The sequence below is a fragment of the Squalius cephalus genome (assembly GCF_949319135.1).
Source record: "Squalius cephalus genome assembly, chromosome: 19".
Classification (NCBI taxonomy): domain Eukaryota; kingdom Metazoa; phylum Chordata; class Actinopteri; order Cypriniformes; family Leuciscidae; genus Squalius; species Squalius cephalus.
The window spans coordinates 12,121,285-12,143,032 of record NC_137140.1 but is presented as its reverse complement, the minus strand read 5'-3'; the positions used below and the strand labels follow the sequence as shown (position 1 = coordinate 12,143,032).

At 40.4% G+C, this 21,748-nt stretch overlaps 1 protein-coding gene across 2 annotated transcripts in view; it reads right to left on the bottom strand.

Moving 5' to 3' along the window:
- Positions 1-21,748, bottom strand: part of mto1 (mitochondrial tRNA translation optimization 1) — a 61,664-nt gene that overhangs the window by 31,636 nt on the left and 8,280 nt on the right. The window lies entirely within an intron of this gene.

Below are 21,748 nucleotides of genomic sequence, written 5' to 3'. Positions count from 1 at the left end.
TTGCTGGGTGTTAGATTTTTTAGAGTCACTTATTTGGTTTAAAAAGTCTTTTAAAATGTCAATGACGTCAGAATGCTGACGTCATTAGCAGAATGCTAGCTAGTGCAGCAGATTAATGGCATATTTCGAGAGAATCGTTCAAATTGGTATAGAAGCATGAAATTTGGCACAGATACTCTCTAAGGGTCACTCTTTGGGAAAAAGGCGTTGGCCATCCAAAAATTCAACATGGCGGCCATTTTTTCAAGATGGCCGCTATTTCTGTCAAATGCTCATTATGTCAATCGTTCAAACAGTGATGTAGGCATAACATTTTGTGAAAATACTCTCTTCAGAATGTTTTTTTTTGGAAAACGGTGCTTGTCCCTCAAAAATTCAAGATGGCAACCATTTTTCAAGATGGCTGCCATTTTTCTTGAATCCTTAATTTTTTTTTTTCAAATGGTGATGCTATCATGAAATTTGGTACAAATATTCTTAAAGGAACATTATCATGGAAAAAGATGTGTGCCACTCAAAAATTCAAGATGGCGACCATTTTCAAGATGGCCACCATTTCTGTCAGAGCTCAATTTAATGTGTTAAGGAAGGTTTTGTTTAATAGAGTGAACGTCATTACACAACCAGGGCACACTGGTGACTTCACTGCTGTGGAACTCAGCATGGGATTCAGTGTCAGCTGATCTAGTTTTACTTTCACTGTTGTTCTTGACTAGTAGTAATAGTATAGCTAAGTTTAGTGTCCCAAATGCTTTCTAACAGCCCCTCATCAATTAGCTAGTAATAGATGTTTTTAGATAGCCGCACCTGAATTGACAGGTTGTGCCAGCGTGGGAGAGCCGAGCCAAGGGTAAGCGGGGCAATACATGACTTGTTCATGTATGCTTACCTGGAAGGTGTACAGATCACACGGGACTTAAATGGCACTGGATGAATGATCGGGCTAGGTGTAGGTGACCCGTACCTAGTTGTATCCCATACCTGAATGTGTACTATGTCTATGATTGAGGTGGTAAAACGATAACCCCTCGGCCTTAATCAGACAACAAACCTCCAAAATGGCAAATGAAAATCCCATGTCAGCCAAGAGGCCAACTGATTGGATGAAATGTTGTCTTTGTCAGACAGACACAAAGGAACCCCTCCAATCACCACCTACCCATCGTTTCTCAACATGATGGCTATAAAATGATTGCCACCAACATTCCACTCTTTCACAAGATGAACAAAATGCCAATGACCCTGGACCTGGAACGACTGGATGAAGGTGGTGGTATAGAAGCTACTTTGAGAAGGAACCAAGCGAAGTATCACTACAATTGTCGACTTCGGTTCAACAACACAAAGTTACTTCGTGCCCAGAAGCAACAATCCGATGCTCAATGTAGTGAGACAGATGAAGGCCAAACAAAGCATTGCAGAACCATGATGCAGAAAAGTCTAGATGATCAGGTTTGCTTTTTTTGTGATAACATATCTCCTGAATCTGACCTACATCAGCTAATGACACTGCAACTGAATGACAGACTACATGAATGTGCACAAACACTGAATGATGCTAAATTATTGTCTCAACTAAGTGGTGCTGATGCCATTGCACAGGAGCTGAAATACCATCATTTGTGTCTCATTCATCTTTACAACAGAGAGAAACTCCACCTCAGAAGGCTTGAGAAAGAGTCACAGAGTGAAACAATTCAACCAGCCATCTTTCTTATGGCTCTTTCTGAACTGGTCACCTATATTGTTGAAACCAGTCTTAATTCTGATGGTCCTTCTGCCTTCCCTCTCGCAGATACAGTGGGGAGAACAAGTATTTGATACACTGCTGATTTTGCAGGTTTTCCCACTTACAATCTAAAACGGAATCTAAAACAAAAATCCAGAAAATTACATTGTATGATTTTTAAGTAATTAATTTGCATTTTATTGCAAGACATAAGTATTTGATACATCAGAAAAGCAGAACTTAATATTTGGTACAGAAACCTTTGTTTGCAATTACAGAGATCATACATTTCCTGTAGTTCTTGATCAGGTTTGCACACACTGCAGCAGGGATTTTGGCCCACTCCTCCATACAGACCTTCTCCAGATCCTTCAGGTTTCGGGGCTGTCGCTGGGCAATACGGACTTTCAGCTCCTCCAAAGATCTTCTATTGGGTTCAAGTCTGGAGACTGGCTAGGCCACTCCAGGACCTTGAGATGCTTCTTACGGAGCCACTCCTTAGTTGCCCTGGCTGTGTGTTTCGGGTCGTTGTCCTGCTGGAAGACCCAGGCACGACCCATCTTCAATGCTCTTACTAAGGGAAGGAGGTTGTTGGCCAAGATCTCGCAATACATGGCCCCATCCATCCTCCCCTCAATACGGTGCAGTCGGCCTGTCCCCTTTGCAGAAAAGCATCCCCAAAGAATGATGTTTCCACCTCCATACTTCACGGTTGGGATGGTGTTCTTGGGGTTGTACTCATCCTTCTTCTTCCTCCAAACACGGCGAGTGGAGTTTAGACCAAAAAGCTCTATTTTTGTCTCATCAGACCACATGACCTTCTCCCATTCCTCCTCTGGATCATCCAGATGGTCATTGGCAAACTTCAGACGGGCCTGGACATGCTTCGGCTTGAGCAGGGGGACCTTGCGTGCACTGCAGGATTTTAATCCATGACGGCGTAGTGTGTTACTAATAGGGATCGACCGATATGGATTTTTTAGTGCCGATGCCGATACCAATTTTTTTTCATCAGCCTTAGCCGATGACCGATACAGGCTGCCGATTTTCTTGGGCCGATATTTGGAGCCGATACTGCTTTTGCTCACTCAGTTTACATCATAAAAATTACACATATATAATATATAATGATAACGACTGTTACAAGTCTCAATTAAGAAAGGAACATTTATTGAACTTAAAAAAAAACAATATTTGACAAATATTAAAAACGTGAGGTAGAACAAGTAAAAAAAAAAAGTTCAGTGCTGAAAATACTGAAAAACATTTAAGCATAATTCAAATTCTGAAAATAAATTCTGAAAATAAATATTTAAGCATAATAAATAAAAAATTTGACTGAAACATGTTATTCTGTGTAGTTGTCTGATATATGAAATCGTGATCTCCATTTTAAACAAAACAAAAACGATTTTAAACCAAATAGATTCTAAGTTTATTATGAATTAGGGATCGCGTCTAAAACGTGTGGAAAGCACGGCCGCGCCGCTTCTACAAGCGGTTGCGTCTGTTGTTGCTATGCAACCACGAACTGCTCTCTCCATGATGACGAGGAAGTAAGGATTAATTTATTTCTAGCCCTTTACAACTACATATATTTATGGAGATGAGAAATAAAAACCCGCCCTGTCCAGCTATGATCCGTTGTTCGGCCGAGCTTTCGATGTTGTCATGGAAAGGTCAGTTGTTTTTTTGTCACATGACCTGCGTGCGCTTGCGGCATTCTGAAAAGTTTAGATGTTTTCATCTCACCATGGCATAGGAGCGCCTGGACAAACGAGCGCGCTGCATCGCATCGTGTCGCAACCGCGTCTCTTCTTTTATGAGCACACGTCCAAACCTCAGCCAGGTGGTCTCTGAATAAAACTCCCACAAATATAACGGAATCAACGAACAACGTCGGCATTATTTAATCCTATGACCAGTGTTCGTAACAGCTGCCGTATGCATATGGATAGCCTCAAACTTAGCTATTTGCAGCTCCCTAAATACAATGACAAGTAGTTTTATAGATGAGGCATTTGCGTTTTCCATTTGGACCCACAAATTTGCTTAGCTATAGTTGCACGCACATATAGAGCAACGTGTTTCCACTTTCAAAGTGTATTTCAGCTAAGTCAAACAGTTAAAAAGATGCTTTGAAATTTTAAAACTAACCGTTGTCTTGAAGATGCTTCCAGCACTCTGCTAGTGTGGGAGGGGCAGTGCATGGGCTGCACGTGAACTGCAGCTCTCCAGCAACACAGAGCTGCCTGTGGACGCCTTTCTGTAATTAATGCCGGGAAAAAAAACTATCGGCGAACACAGCAGCCGCGTATCGGCCGATGCCGATACACGTCAAACCCGCAAATATCGGCCCGATTTATCGCCGACCGATATATCGGTCGATCACTAGTTACTAATGGTTTTCTTTGAGACTGTCGTCCCTGCTCTCTTCAGGTCATTGACCAGGTTCTGCCGTGTAGTTTTGGGCTGATCCCTCACCTTCCTCATGATCATTGATGCCCCACGAGGTGAGATTTTGCATTGTGCCCCAGATGGAGGGAGATTGACCGTCATCTTGAACTTCTTCCATTTTCTAATAATTGCGCCAACAGTTGTTGCCTTCTCACCAAGCTGCTTGCCTATTGTCCTGTAGCCCATCCCAGCCTTAAGCAGGTCTACAATTTTATCCCTGATGTACTTACAAAGCTCTCTGGTCTTGGCCATTGTGGAGAGGTTAGAGTCTGTTTGATTGAGTGTGTGTACAGGTATACAGGTAACGAGTTCAAACAGGTGCCGTTAATACAGGTAATGAGTGGAGAACCGGAGGGCTTCTTAAAAAAAAACTAACAGGTCTGTGAGAGTCGGAATTCTTACTGGTTGGTAGGTGATCAAATACTTATGTCATGCAATAAAATGCAAATTAATTATTTAAAAATCATACAATGTGATTTTCTGGATTTCCGTCTCTCACAGTTGAAGTGTACCTATGATAAAAATTACAGACCTCTACATACTTTGTAAGTAGGAAAACCTTCAAAATCAGCAGTGTATCCAATACTTGTTCTCCCCACTGTATGTGCAACCTGTACCAGCAGCGTATCCTTTTTTCTAACAGTGGCCCTTCCTCTCTGTGGACTACACCTTGCCGTGGTGGAGAGGCTTGTGTATGAACTCCATTGAACCTGAGAGCTATGCCGGCGGGGATTTTATATCCCTGGCAAGTTTAACTAAGCTGGACAGGTCAAAGAAGAGGAGGCAGACAAAGCAGACATTATAACTATTTGACAGAAATGGTGGCCATCTTGAAAATGGTGGCCATCCTGAATTTTTGAGTGGCACATACCTTTTTCCAAGAGAGTGTTCCTTGAAGAGTATTTCTGCCTAATTGTATGCTTGCATCATCATTTTAACAATTTAAATAATTAAGGCGAGACACTACGGGTGAATAGGGTAAAAATTATAACTAGCAGATATCACCATGAAACTTTCCCAGTTGATTACCTACATTAAGATGAGAAAAAAAATGTATTAAAAGTTTTCTGTAATTTAATGTTCAAATATGCAAATTAGGCAATATCTAATTAAATATGCGCTAATTTGTATATATTTAAAAAAACGAAATCTGAGTATTGGATAAAGCCAGATTAAAAATTATTTTTTCATTGTGTTCACATATTAGATGGGGAAAAAATACAGAGGCATTTATGGATATCTACTTTTGTTATCCTGTAAATCATAATATACTGTCAATAGCCTTAAAAAATGATTTTCGCCATGTTTTTTGGAATAAAATGTTATATAAATCAGGCTAGGAATAATATATTTACAGATCCCTCTGTAAATGTCTTCATAATATAACTAGGTACAAGACTGGAAAGATTGGTGTATATAGGTGCTACTGAAGTGGAGATTTCAGACTTGGAGTATGAGAGAAAGGTCATTTTGAGAAAACGGGCTTTAAAGATTTATCATCAGCCAATGAGATTGCGCATTCAGCCCTTTTACTTTCACGATTGGTTGCTGATAAAAAGGAAATGACCATATTTGGATCCGACAACATTGTACAGTGAAGAGAGAGCTTTTCAGCGGTGCCTGTGATGACAGAGAGCAGACAGAGATTGCGGATCGGCGGGAGGATTTACAACGACAACTTTTGTTGAATTTACGCGAAATCTACAGACGCAAACAGACAAAGTGTAGTAAAATAAAGACCTAAATGTGTATTTCGGACTTTTTTTCACCACAGTCTGAAAGAAGACATGTTATTGAAGACAAATATCCAAAAATCTCAAAATTGACCAGTAAAAAAAAAAACAATGTTTTTGCCTGCCATGTCTCACCCTAATATTCGACAGGAACAGTGGCCATCTTTAAAAATGGCGGCCATCTTGGATTTTTTGAGGGACAAGCATCTTTTTCTATTAACATGTCCTTTAGAGAGTATATTTGTATAAAATTGTATGCTTGGATCACTGTTTGAATAATTGATATAATAAGCATTGAATAGCAATGGCGGCCATTTTTCAAAATGGCCGCCATATTGAATTTTTGAGTGGCCAATGCCTTTTTCCAAAATAGTGGCCCTTAGAGAGTATCTGTGCCAAATTTCATGCTTCTATACCAAAGTGAACGATTTTTTTACTAATCTGCTGCACTAAGCGTGTTATGGGCAACAACAACTCAACCTGTAAGAAATCGAAAAGAAATAAGTACTCGTTCATTCAACTTTCGACCTATAACCCATGTTGAACTTGCAAAACCTACAATAAAATCTGAGATTTCTCAACGGCAATCGGGTGAAAGAGACACATTTAGCCGTCTAGCCCCATAGACTCCCATTCAGTCTGCACTCGCCCGCGATCACCTCCAGTGGAATTCTAATGGAACTGCAACCAAGATCGATACAATGGGGCTAATAGGAAGTGCCAAGGCTCTCCGTAGACGGGCTCTGGTAAAACCCAAGCGGCAACCTCCCCGTCTCTCTCTTGAAACCAACACGGAAGTGAGTTAAACTGCAATTCATTAACTGGCCGCTTGGCCTGGCTGCAGAAGTGAGTCAAATCTGTATCTCCCTCATGTTAAAATTACCAACTTTACAGCAGAAAAAAACATGTTTACAGCCTGGATCTCTATGTGGCTTTGGTCTATACAGCTAATTTTGCCCTTCATAACAACTGTGAGGGGGGTGATTTTTTTTATAACTCATCCGTTTAGTTGATTAATATTTAAATTTAAGGGTGTGGCCACTTGAGTGACAGGTGGATTCCCGCTGATGTCAATGCTAGGCTAGCCGTTTGTCTGCTGTTACTAGCCGTCACTTCACCTCAGCAAATGTTAGCTGCTGAACTTGCCTTCTCTGCGGTGTTTGTGCTTTTTTTCGGGATTATTTCATACAATTTAATACTTGGGTACAAAGCCCACGTCTTTGGATTCAGTCGTTGTCGTCGAGTATCGTTTGAGAGAAAAACCAGCGCTGTATTTCAGTTGTTTTCCTCTGTGAACATGCACTAATGGATGTCAGACAATTTTGTTGCTTTTTGGGGTTTTCAAATTTAAAACGTCAATAAAGGCTTGTTCGTTCTGCTCTCACGGAACAGATAGATTATAATATGCTTATGTACCGTCAGATGAAATCATGCAGGCGTCGGCGCTTTCTCCGTCCGTGCAATAAATGCACATCCATGAATGAGCGCGGATTTTCTAGCGCATTTACTTGCACTTCAAAGGCAATATATCTATGGTTTAACGGTTTAACCCATTTGAGAGGCGGCCAAAATCAGAATTTAAAATGGACTGAATAAGCTCTCTACGAACTTGAGCGATGCCGCGCTGACGGACCATGAAAGAGTGACTGACATGTAACTTATGCACATAAATCACTGTCACACACAAACACTCTCGAAGTAATACACAGTCTCACTTGTAGCCATGTATTTTAACTATTATAATATTTCGAAGGGCAAAAACAGGAACTTTTAATTGGCTTTACATCATCAGCTAACTCGATCACGTCGAGCTAGGTGATTTCAGATAGCCAGGCTCATATCTATGGCCAGCATTGGCCAGGCTGGCTTCTCAGCTCCACCAGAGAATGTCTAATAGGAAGAGAATTGGCACTCTCTGCTTACTTCCGGTTTCTGGACTGGCTGCAGTAACACGTCTCTGTCCATGCGGGGGCGCTCGCAGGCGAGTGCAGAATGAATGGAGGTCTATGGCGAAAAACCCTCAAAATCCACTTTTCTCAGGATATAATTTTTTGTCTAGTAATTTGAATGTTGTATTCGAAAGGAGATGCAAAGAAATTACACATTGCTGGGTGTTAGATTTTTTAGAGTCCCTTATTTGCTTTAAAAAGTCTTTTAAAATGTCAATGACGTCAGAATGCTGACGTCATTAGCAGAATGCTAGCGTGTTATAGGCAACAACAACTCAAACTGTAAGAAATCGAAAAGAAATAAGTACTCGTTCATTCAACTTTCGACCTATAACCCATGTTGAACTTGCAAAACCTACAATAAAATCTGAGATTTCTCAACGGCAATCAGGTGAAAGAGACACATTTAGCCGTCTAGCCCCATTGACTCCCATTCAGTCTGCACTCGCTCGCGATCACCCCCAGTGGAATTCTAATGGAACTGCAACCAAGATCGATACAATGGGGCTATATTCACCTTATTCCGGAAGTAGCACTGGGTGGCGCCATCCGCGTAATCTCACTTCCTGGTTTAGCTACTTAGCGCTTTGTTTGCCCTGGTCCAATCTGTTATCTGTCTTGATATAAGTAGATAGACTATAATATTATAGCCAAATGCGTTGGCCTATGGTTATTAACAACTGCTGCAACGTACTAAAGTACATTTCACTTGAAGCTTTTGAAACAATGCCACAATCAAATTATTTAATAGCTGTGTCTTTCTAATAGCTATTACTTAGTTATGAAGATGTGCACAAACACTACTACATGTAAAGTTTGAAACATTATTACACCACAGTTTGTTTGCTTAATCACCAGATACATTTGCATTTGCCAACAGATGAGAAAAAAATAGCCACGAACTGGTGTAGAAAGAAAGTAGAGCCTCAACTAGATGAACAAGAGGGTAACGTTAGCTTAGCTAACTGCTAGCTGCAATTTCTTATGGTTTGATCTCTAACACAAGTAATGGCTGTAAAATAAATCCAGCGACTGAATTCTAGAGGACCATAGCTTTCAAACAAGGTATCGCATGTGTATGTGTCCTGTAGTGAGACCATTACAACATTAGATGTTTGTGGCTAATGTAGGCTAAACACTACACATCGGCCGGGCTGCGATCAGACAGGCAGACGGGTCATATAAACACCTAAATGTCGTTTAAAAATTACCCCGAGAAACAGTGCATTGCTGTGCTGTTGGTACACACGTACATAGCACATTTGGCACAAATTAGCTTATCTTATGTGACATTTTATCAGTGAGACTTCTCTGCAGTTCTCCTCGAAATTGAATGAGGGTCCGCTAAACCGGAAGTTGGTTTACAACGGAAGTACTGGACAGAAGTAAAAGTGGGCGGGGCGGAATAAGGTGAATAGGAAGTGCCAAGGCTCTCCGTAGACGGGCTCTGGCTCCACTCACGCCCCGCCTGTTTGCCTATTTTCTGTTATCCGGGAGTGACGCAAGGCCAAGATGCTGCTAATGACGCAGCATCGCTCGTCAAGTTCGTAGAGAGCTTATTCAGTCCATTTTAAATTCTGATTTTGGCCGCCTCTCAAATGGGTTAAACCATAGATATAACGTTATTGCCTATGAAGTTCAAGTAAATGTGCTAGAAAATCCACGCTCATTCAAGGATGTGCATTTATTGCATGAACGGAGAAAGCGCCGACGCCTGCAGGATTTCAGGTGAAATCCTGCAGGTGTCGGCGCTTTCCATGCAATAAATGCACATCCTTGAATGAGCGCGGATTTTCTAGCGCATTTACTTGAACTTCATAGGTAATATATCTATGGTTTAACCCATTTGAGAGGCGGCCAAAATCAGAATTTAAAATTTACTGAATAAGCTCACTACGAACTTGACGAGCGATGCCGCGCTGACGGATCATAGACTATAAAAAAGAGTGACATGTATGCAAAAATACTGACATATATGCACAAATCACTGTCACACACACACACACACACACACACACACACTCAGAGTAATATTAAGTTACTGCATAATACATTTTCAACTAGCAGAATAGTACAGAATCACGATACACAGTCTCACTTGTAGCCATGTCTTTTAACTATTATAATATTTCGAAGGGCAAACATAGGAACTTTTAATTGGCTGCCTTTACATCATCAACTGTCACTTTAGAGCAGGGGTGGGGAACGTTGATCCTGGAGGGCCATTGTCCTGCAGAGTTTAGCTCCAACCCTAATCAAACACACCTGAAGTTAATCAGTGTCTTCAGGATTACTAAAGTTACAGGCAGCTGAATGTTTTTTTCAGGGTTGGAGCTAAACTCTGCAGGACAATGGCCCTCCAGGATCAACGTTCCCCACCCCTGCTTTAGAGCGAGGCCCTGTGCAGTCGCAGACTTGGTACTGACAGTAGCATAACGTTATAGCATTACCATCCTTAGCCTGAGATAACCATAGACAGTGGAGATAACTCGTCTCGATCACGTCGAGCTAGGTGGGCGTGATTTCAGATAGCCAGGCTCCTCAGCTCCACCCACGCCCTGCCTCTTTGCCCATTTTCTGTTAACCGGGAGTGACACGAGGTGACGCGAGGCCAAGCTGGCGACGGCCGGCTCCGCCCACTTTAGGCTTCAAAAACGGTCTTCAGAAACCTACGGGTGACGTCACGGATACTACGTCCATATTTTTTTACAGTCTATGGTAAAAACAAGTGGAAAGCACGGGAGTGCCGCTGTCTCCTTTCCACAAGTGCTTGCTCTCCCATGGCGTCTGTCGTTGCTATGCAACCATGAACTGCGCTCTCCATGATGACAAGGAAGTATCAGCAAAAGATTAATTGATTTCTAGCCCTTGCATTAGCTTTACTACTAGATATATTTAAGGAGATGAAAAATAATAAGGCGCCCTGTACAGCTAAGATCAGCTGCTCGACCGAGCATTCAATGTTGTTACGCTGCAAGCTGATCAGTTGGTTCGTTGCTGCCGCGCTCTAATCACTCGCACACCATAAAGAGCAAATTGTTTTTTAATGTTTCAATTTCGTGATTAAAATGACAATTTGGAAGCGGATAATTTCTTCACAAACAGCTCATTAATGACTCAATGTTAGAATGCTGCACCTACACTCGATAGTGTGAATAAGATCAGCGCAACGCAGACCACTGCATTGACAGCGTGAAACATGATCTGTCTACGGCCAGGCTCAGCGGAAGACAGAAAATGCCGGTCCAGCGCTGATTGAGGAATTAAATTCGAAAATAAAAGACAGTTTGACATCTTTTTTCTCGCATCTGTGAATTAATTTTTTAATAATTTGTTCGGAGATGAAGCAAATATATTTGTGCGGGAATTTCTCACACTATAAAAGCTAACCTTGCGGGAATGGTTTAAATTATGCGCAATCCCCACATTCCCACACCGAAATTCAAGCCCTGAAATGGCAGCGGGATGTGTAATATGGCGCATATGTCATATAAAGTTAGGCAAGGCCAAACAGCGTTATCCATGTTGTTGCGATTGCATCGCTAGAGTAAGCTAATAGTGAAACTGATAGCGTTTTTCATTTAATTACAATATGAGGACTGACGGTAGGCTATAAAAATCAGCGTTTCTGTGTAGGTGATGACAACCATCTTGACAGCAGCAATCAAAGCATCGCTAATTACGGTAGACCTTAATTTGAGATAGTAAATTTGTTCCTAATCAAAGGGAACACTCAACCACAGAACAGCTGGGTGAGTTTTGTATTGGCTTATTGGATATAGTAAATGAAGACTGTCAACTTCTTTTCAATAGGCTACTATTTCATCACCCAAAACACTCCCACTCTCTGCTGTATACTCATAACCAATTATTTCAAAACCAACAACCAAGCCACATAAACAATGCCATTGGCACTAGCCTACATTGCAGACATGTCTCTTAATGCACATAACTTTTCACCTTTTTGCACAATCTTGAAAAAAGTACTATTGTTGAAATTCTCAGATCAAGCAAACTTCAACGCACCCTTATCCACTACCTGCTCACGTTAGTGAACCGCACCCGAGCAAGCACACTTCGCAGTTCCTCCGGAAATGCATTCTAGTTTAAAGGTGATCTTCTATCTGCGACTGCCCCTGTTGGTAAGCCCCCGTTCCCTTGCCAGTAATAATTGAACTTCCCAAATGAGATGAGTGTGGCTGTCTGTCAATGCCTCTTCTAACTGTCAATAAAATATTTTTGTACGATTACGTTTGTCTCTGACTCAACTGCTGATTAGAACCTGTGTGTGCCTTTAGAGAGCGCTTTAAATTCCTTGGGTGAAATTCCCAAGGTGGCGTAGTCGGAAAGAGAAATCAACCTGAGTTGCTGAGCACGTGTATAATTAGTGCTCCGCCTCACCCTATAGTCCCCGCTCTGCCACAACTGCATATGCTGATTCCATCTTTATTTTACCTGATAATGAGCTAATTAGCCTTTCGCCGAGCCCCGCCCCCCTTAGTTACTGTTGCTATGTCCGACAAACAAATGGTCAAACACGACCAGCGCGACACATTGCCATGACGGGAAGAGGTATATCCGTGCGTGTCAGTGACCTTTTTTGGAGCAATACCTCCGCGATATCCTCCAGATCGAGGCAAAAGGGGTTACAGAGTGCAGTGGAGGGATGTATTCAAAATATAAAAATACGCAATGAAGGAGACACGACTACTATCTACGTCTCTATCGAGGCTAATGCTTACCGGTGCTCATACACATCATGTGTGATATGACAAAGAACAAGGAAACAAGTGTTTAAAAGCATTGAAAGACACTCACTGTTGTGTTTTTGTGTGAAAGAAAAAACTGTCTCTGAAAATAAAAGTGCTGTCAGCAATAATTTGCTTACCGGTACGTGTTTTTTTCGCATAACACTAACGTTATATGTGACTAAAATTTCAAAACACATGGGAGTTAACGTTATATTCTCGATGCTGTAGTTTATTTTATCAGTCACAGTATATCATTAATAAAGTTTAATTTGACTTTTCAACTACAATTAGGCAGGGTGAACTGAAAGCTTTTACTATATTTTAGCTAACGTTATAACGTTATATCGTTGACAAAAGTATGTGGTGCATTTTCTTCCAAAAATGTTTTTCTTTCTCAAATTCATGCTTCAAGTTGACAAAGCACAATAAACGTAATCACACAATAACTGTTTAACCAGACATAGCCTTAATTTGCATCTAAATAACTTTCATTGATTGTCTTTCATAATGCACTTACCATAATATTTATTAGGGGGGCAACGGATCACAAAAATCGCGGTTCAGACAATATTATGTTTTTTGAGTTACAGATAGGATAGTTTTTCAGATCAGAAAAACAAACAAAAAAACCTTTAAGTAGCCATCGATACCACAGCCAGCAGACGTATTTATGCTTCGTAATGTTCGACACATTTAACTGGGAGTGGGGCCGTCCACACTGTTTTGTCTATTGTAGGCACCGCTCACGTTGTTTTCGGCTTTGGGAATGGAAAGAACACAACTCCTCCAGACAATCTCTCGGGGTATCTAGTGTCTGATTTACAAACGCCGTGGGCGCACCGCTTCACCATCTTGCATGGAGTCAATTTGTTTGTCGGACCTGCTCACATAGTAACGGTTGCTATGATGTGTGATTGGACAATGGCCGTTTTGGGGGAGGGGCCGGCGATAGGTCAATTAGTTAAACTTGAGGAGGTTAATCAATATACAGTATAATTCAAGAAACTAAGACTTACTCAACTTTTTCAGTTGTTTAAAGATTGATATACATTTTTCAATTATATTTTGTGTTATTCATTTGTTTAAATTAAAAATTCTGACTTACGTTGTGTACACACTTTGTAATTAACATCTGATGCATTTTGAATCAAAAATCACATTTATAAAAAAAAAATACTGCTGAGATTAAAGTAACTAAACCACCTGGGTCTTAGAACTGCGGTCCTGAAACTGCAGCCGCCATATCATCCAGTTCGGTAGGTGGCGCTGTCACAAAAAAACTAGGGTCCTGGAACTGGGGTCCTAGAACTGGGGTCCTGAAACTGCAGCCTCCGGTTGTGCAGGAACACACTACTGGGCTCCCCCTCCCACGCAAAGGTGACCTCAGAATGACCTATAAATATTATTTTAATATCTAAAAAACCGAAGCAGCACAAACTAATTTTTACGGCACAAACGATTGAGACTTTTTTTGCTGAGGTTTTGCGTTGGGTGGGGGGCCAGCTTCACGCAAGTGGGGATGTTTTCTGGAAATACGCGCTGCAAGGTATAATAATAATAATAGCCTACTATGTAAAGTAACCTACAATGGTATGTCCATTCACCACCACATTCTATTCTGAGCTTGCAGGAAAACGCTTTCCTGTTTATTACTGTAAAGCTGCTTTGTCTATATCTATGTATAAAGGGCTAAATAAAGATGACTTGACTTAAATTACCGTGAATGCGTGCCTTGATTTAACTGCATGTTCGTTGATATATATGACTTAGACTTGTCCCACACGGAGACGCGTTTAGCTGTATACGTGTACAAATTTTGTATCGTATTGGCGTTTCGTCAAGACGGATCTGGCGTTTTCGGAGACTGAAACCGCTATTTTTTTAAACCGGGTCAAGTCAAGTCAAGTCAAGTCAAGTATATTTGTATAGCGCTTTTCACAATACAGATTGTATCAAAGCAGCTTCACAGTATTAAAATAAATTAATACAAGAAGGTTTGTTTCTAGTGGAATTTATTGATTGATAAAATTAAATTAAATATCCCCAAAATATTTAATAATAAAATGAGCAAGCCAAAGGCAACAGTGGCAAGGAACCAAAATACTCCATCAGGTGACCTAATGGAGAAAAAAAAACCTTGGGAGAACCCAGGCTCAGTCGGGGGCCAGTTCTCCTCTGGCGTTTATGATCTAGAGACCGGATTTAACTGTAAGATTAAAAATATTATATGAATGCCTGGCTGAAGAGATGCGTCTTTAATCTAGTTTTAAACTGGGAGAGCGAGTCTGAGCAACGAACAGTATCAGCAAGGCTATTCCAGAGTTTTGGAGCTAAATGTGAAAATGCTCTCCCTCCTTTGGTGGATCTGGATATCCTAGGTATGACCAAAAGCCTCGAATTTAGTGATCTTAAAGAGCGCGATGGATTATAGGGCGATAGAAGATCCGTTAAATAGACTGGAGCTAAGCCGTTTAGGGCTTTATAAGTCAGTAGCAATACCTTGTAATTAATACGGGACTTTATAGGTAACCAATGTAGTGATGTTAAAATCGGTGTTATATGATCATATTTTCTTGATCTAGTAAGAACTCTAACGGCTGCATTTTGGACTAACTGTAGCTTGTTTATTGAGGATGCAGGACAACCAGCTAATAAAGCATTACAGTAATCTAGTCTCGAGGTCAAGAATGCATGAACTAACTTTTCTGCATCAGAAACTGATAGCATATTACGTAGCTTAGCAATGTTTCTAAGGTGGAAAAAGGCTGTTTTTGTAACATATGAAACATATAACATATGATTTTCAAAAGACATGTTGCAATCTAGTATAACACCCAGGTCTTTTACTGTAGAGGATAAAGTAACAGGACATCCTACTATGTTAAAGTTGTATTGTGAGAGGTTTTGTGGGCGTTTTTTTGAACCGATAAGTAGTACCTCTGTCTTGTCTGGATTTAATAGAAGAAAATTACGCGTCATCCAATCTTTTAAATCTTTAACACACTCTGTCAGTTTGGATAATTTAGCGTTTTCATCTGGCCGTGATGAAATATATATTTGAGTGTCATCAGCATAACAATGGAAACTAATTCCATATTTCCTTATAATATTTCCAAGTGGCAGCATATATATTGAGAATAATAGAGGGCCTAACACAGATCCCTGCGGCACTCCATAGTTTACTGAAGTTATGATCGATTTTTCTCCATTTAAATAGACAAAATGGTAGCGGTCAGATAAGTATGATCTGAACCAGCTTAATGCTTGTCCTTGAACACCAGTATAATTTTGTAGTCGATCTAAGAGTATTGTGTGATCTATAGTATCGAACGCAGCACTAAGATCAAGTAAAACTAATATTGAGATACAGCCTTGGTCAGAAGCTAAAAGTAAATCATTTGTGATTTTAACAAGCGCAGTTTCAGTGCTATGGTGCGGCCTGAATCCTGACTGAAACTTTTCATAGATGTCATTTTCTTGCAAGAAAGAGCCCAATTGAGCGGACACAACTTTTTCTAATATTTTAGACATAAATGGAAGATTTGAAATGGGTCTATAATTTGCTAGATTATATGGGTCAAATTGTGGTTTCTTAATGAGTGGTTTTATAACTGCCAATTTAAATGTTCTTGGAACATGACCTAAAGATAAAGATGAGTTAATAATATTGAGGAGAGGCTCTTCCACTATAGGTAACACTTGTTTCAGTAGTTTAGTTGGTATAGGATCTAATAAACATGTTGTTGTTTTAGATGAAGTGATAAGTTTATTTAACTCTTTTTGTTCTATAGTTGTAAAGCACTGTAATTGTTCTTGCGGGGTGATAATTGAGGCTGAATTATAAGGCGCGATTGAAGATTGAACGTTTACAATTGTGGTTCTGATGCTTTCTATTTTCTCAGTGAAGAAGTTCATGAAATCATTACTACTAAACTGTAACGGGATATTTTGTTCAGGTGACGCTTGTTTATTTGTTAGTCTAGCCACGGTGTTAAATAAAAACCTTGGATTGTTTTGGTTGTTTTCTATTAGTTTGCGGAGGTGCTCAGCCCTGGCCGCTTTTAGGGCCTTTTTATAAAGTGACATACTGTCTTTCCACGCGGTTCTAAAGACCTCTAAATTAGTTTGTTTCCATTTATGCTCTAAATTACGGGTTTCTCTCTTTAGAACATGCGTAGTATTGTTATACCATGGTGCTTTAATTTTCTCTCTGACCTTTTTTAATTTAATGGGTGCAACAATATCCAATGCTCTAGAGAGAATGGTGCTCATAGTGCTAGTTAGTTCTTTTAGTTCATCTGTTTGTTTGGGTTCAGGCAGCAGCTGAGACAGAACAGATAAGCAATTTGAGAAATTATCTATGGTGGATGAAAGGATTGTTCTGCCTGGTCGATAACGCGGCGCAGCATGATATATTACAGCAGTATGTAATATGCAAGTTACCATGTAATGGTCAGTAACATCATCACTTTGTGGAATGATATCTATATCGGTTGGATCGGTTCCATATGATATAATTAAATCTAGTGTATGATTAAGACGATGAGTGGGACCAGTGACGTTTTGCTTGACCCCAAAGGAGTTTAATAAATCTGTAAACGCAGCCCCTAACGCATCATTTGAATTATCTACGTGTATGTTAAAATCTCCAACAATTAATGCTTTATCGACGTTGACCAATAGATTTGAGAGAAAATCTGCAAACTCTTTTAGGAAATCAGCATAAGGCCCTGGCGGTCTATATACGGTAGCCAAGGCTAGAGATAATAGGGATTTTTTTCTTACATCTGAGAGCGTAACATTTAGTACAAGTACTTCAAACGAATTAAACTTGTCACCTGTTTTCTGGTTAACATTAAGAATATCTCTATAGATTGTTGCAACACCGCCGCCACGACCAATCAGACAGGGCTCATGCCTGGTGGAGTAGACTCATTAAGACCGAAATAATAATTTGGTTTAAGCCAGGTTTCAGTAAGGCAAAGTACATCGATGCTATTATCTGTGACTATTTCATTTACAATAACCGCCTTAGGTGTGAGTGATCTAATGTTTAGAAGACCTAGCTTTAGAAATTGTTTTTGTTCACTAATAGCGAGATTTTCTGTTTGAATAACAATTAGATTTTTACTAGATCCTGCAGTAGATTTATTATTTGATCTCACTAAACGAGGAATAGGCACAGTTTCTATGCAATGTTCTACACTAGGGATGCAACGGTACACGGTAAAATCCCGGACCGTTCGGTCAGCCCTGCACGGGACAATCTACCCTCGTGTCCCGTGGGACTTCGGTTTTGCCATTGAGTTCGCGCTGATCCTTTTAGTTTTTGCTTTAGGCGCCGTTCACATATCGCGCCTAAAAACGCGTATAGAAAACGCTAGGCGCGCCGCGTTCTCCTTTTTCCAAAGCGCTAGGGCGGTTGCGCTCCGGAGGCGTCTGTCGTTGCTAAAGCAACCATCAGCTGCGCTCTGGTTGGTTCTTGTCACGTGACCAGGGACGTGCAGTCAGGGTAGGCAGGGTAGGCAGTGCCTCACCAAAGGAAATGTTGACATTACATTTATTAATTCCAAGAACTTTATTAATTCACCACATTATTAATTGCATTTATTTTATTCCAAATATAAATTTTTGTAACAAAAATGTTCAGGAATACACACATAATATACTAATTTTGCCATTGTTTGCTCTTAAAACCATTGTTTCATGCAGGAAATTCAAAGCCATGGCCATTGAGGCAGAGGTTAGCAGTGCCTCTTCGGTCCATAGAACGTAGTTTACGTAGGTTTGCGCATGCGCAGTCAGTTCTCATGCTGTCTTGAATGATCAACATTGAGGCAGAGACCGAGCTTGCTTCATGTCACGTGACCCACACTCGCTCTCGGGCTTGGCAACCGACGTCACTGCGCAGTGCATTCTGGGACGTAAACAAGAGTGCGCCGCCATTTTGTGAGGCCACATCGGGCGAGATTTAAAACAATCACTTACTACACGAAACAATGTTGAAAAGTCGATTAAAAGAACGAAATGTACTATACAGAGACAAACTTCTACCTGACGCAAGAAAACGGTACATGGAAAAGATGTCATTGATCGGAAATATGGATCCGTATGAGGTGCCTGCAAGAGAATATACTCGAGACCCCGACGATTTACCTCCTCTGACATTTCCAGATATTTTTGTTTATTTAGTCTGTGGTGTGAGTGCTTATTCCGAGGCTCAGTTTCGTAATTATAAATCTATGGAAGCCCACGTTCAGTTCACAAATGGCTGGGTTCATGACTTGGAAGCCTACAAACCGCCGAGTTGTGAAAACACTGTTGTTCGTACAAAGGTGCGTATCATCTTGCTTACCTAACTTAGTTGTGATTAGTAAAACCAGAGACAATTTATATGTAAAACTCCTGACTACCTACTATAGTGTTTTGTCCTCTGTAGAGAACATTATGTTTTAGCGATTTCTCTGAGACATTACATGTCCTGTACAGAGCACATTCAGGGCTTTTCAGAGATAAGTTACCAAATGATTGTATGTTTCACCATGACAACTGCGTGTCGGTGTGTGCGCGTAGCGCAGTTTGTAGGAGCTAATAAGCTGTTTTTGTACTTTAAAGCAGTACTGCTGACACAATGTTTTCTGACTGTAGCCTATTCAAATCCTGGTGCGCCGTCACCAGACCAATAGTGTGTGTGTGTGTGTGGCTGTCTGTGCGCGTTTGCGCATTTTGAAGGAGTGACTAGGCTGGTTGTCGGTTCGCTGACACCGCGCCGCCTCCCTCTCTTACTGTGTCCCGCACAAAACATTTGTTTGTTGTATAAGTCATAAGATAGATGTGTCCATTAATTTGATTATTAGATTTGATTGTGCATTAGCCTCACATATGACTGACTTTGCTGTATGCAGGCAGCGATGTGATGATGCCTGATATTGAACTTGGGTTGCTGAATGAATATATGAACATATATGCCACATTGATAGGTCACCCATGATAGGTCAGCCTACCCATGACAAGATTTCACCGCACGTTACTGCACGTGACCTACGGTGCGCTTGCGGCATTCTGAAAAGTTGAGAATTTTCTCCACTGCTGGGGACATCGTTAGTGCCAACCGGTCTCGCTTTGCACCAGACAGTGTTGATAGACTCATCTTTTTGCACAAGAATCTCTCAATAGTGGATGAGTAAATAACATTGCACTTTGTATCCTGAATGCAGTATTTTTTTATTATATTATTTTGCTCTGCTTTTTTTTATTCAAAGCACAAGCTAATTTATGTTTGTTAAAGGTAAAAGTGCACTTTTTCTTTCACATTGATCACTTCATATACCAGTTATCAAGGTTTGGAATTGGGATCCACTTGAATATTTTGAAGTGTGTTTGTTTACATTTTGTATTTCATATAAGTGATAGTTGAAGAGGTTGTATTACTTAGTGTTGTTCAGTACAGACTAGAGTGTTAATTTATTCCATACATTGATGTTCTTCCTACTGTGACATTCTGTTTATGCTCATAAGAAAAATAAAACATATTTTTGGGATGAAATAGCAGTCTCTTTCTGCACAAAACATGTACCGAAACCGAACCGAGACCGTGGCCCAAAAACCGAGGTACGGACCGTACCGTGGGCTATCTGTACCGTTGCACCCCTATTCTACACTAGTATTTATATAAATTAAATTGGTGCAGCAGAGACTGTAATTTGGACTTTTAGTTACTAGTCAAACGGTATTTAACATCTTGGAGATGTTATCCGACAGAAGATCCGCTTCGATTCTACTTGGGTGTAAGCCATCAGCGCGGAAGAGCCTAGGACGCTCCCAAAACAGATTCCAGTTATTTACAAAGAGCAGTTTCTGCTCATTGCACCATGACATTAACCATTCATTTAGCGCGAATAATCTACTGAACTTTTCATGCCCTTGTCGGTACATGGGAAGCGGTCCAGACACAATGATCGTTGTTTCAGGCGATGTGCTGCGTATCGTCTCGATCAGGCTCCTGTCTTTCTTCAGAACCTCCGTCTGCCGCAGCCTGATATCGTTCACTCCCGCGTGCAACACGACGGCTCCGACACGGTCGTCACCGTTCAAGATCTCGGGTACCTGTTCAGCGATATCGAAAACACGAGCACCAGGAAAGCAGTGACTGCACACCTTACTTTTACCTAACGTAGCGTGGACCGTACATTTTGTGAAACGATGATGTAATCACACCAAGTGTCAACTAGTCAGACACCGCTAAGTCACAGCAACAATTGCCAATTGCTATTCTGTTGTTTGATTAAGACATTTCGTATTTTGGATGGGCGTTTCAAAAAAAAATAATGTTCGACGATCGCTGGGAATTATTTGATTATTTTAAAAAACGCACCCCTGCCCCACATGATCACCGGTAAAACGGCGTTTGCTCAAATTCCACTCTGACATTAAATTTCTTGGTACTGTAGCCAATGTGTTGTAGCCATTAAAGAAAATGTATTTAATTTCATATTTATGTGTGAATAATATGTTATTTTTTTTATTTGATCTATGTTGATTATATGAAAAGTGAACAGCATAATCATAAGATGCACAATATATCGGGAGACATAGGCTAATTTTGACCACATTAAGTTTTGTTTTGTATAAAGCCTTTCTTTAAAGTGAATTTCGTTTTGTATAAATTGTATCTTAATTTTAATCAACGTTTCATCAACCAATTGCCTGTTTTCATCAACCAATCCACTTTTAAACAAAACAATTCAAAACGAAAAGAAACAGACAACTCTCTTATGTAATCCGTATGAAATGTGCATTTCTCTCGCACGTTCAAAATACTGCGAAGGTGGCGAGTCAGCATCGTCAACATCTTTAGCCGAGACTGACACAGAAAACCCTAGTTTATTAATAAACAATTAAAATGTCTCCTTGCTATATTTTACACATTCATAATGATTACTTTTGCCGGTTCTTTGTGGCAAGCTTCATGCGTCCGCTAACTATCGAATATCGTGACTCATATTTTGTACCAGGCCATTTATGGTTGTTCATATTGTTCAACAAAGTTCTTGATAAAAAAAAAGAAAGAAAAAGAAGCTACTGTGCCTAATATTATTGTTGTATACATAGACAGTAAAAGAAATGGAC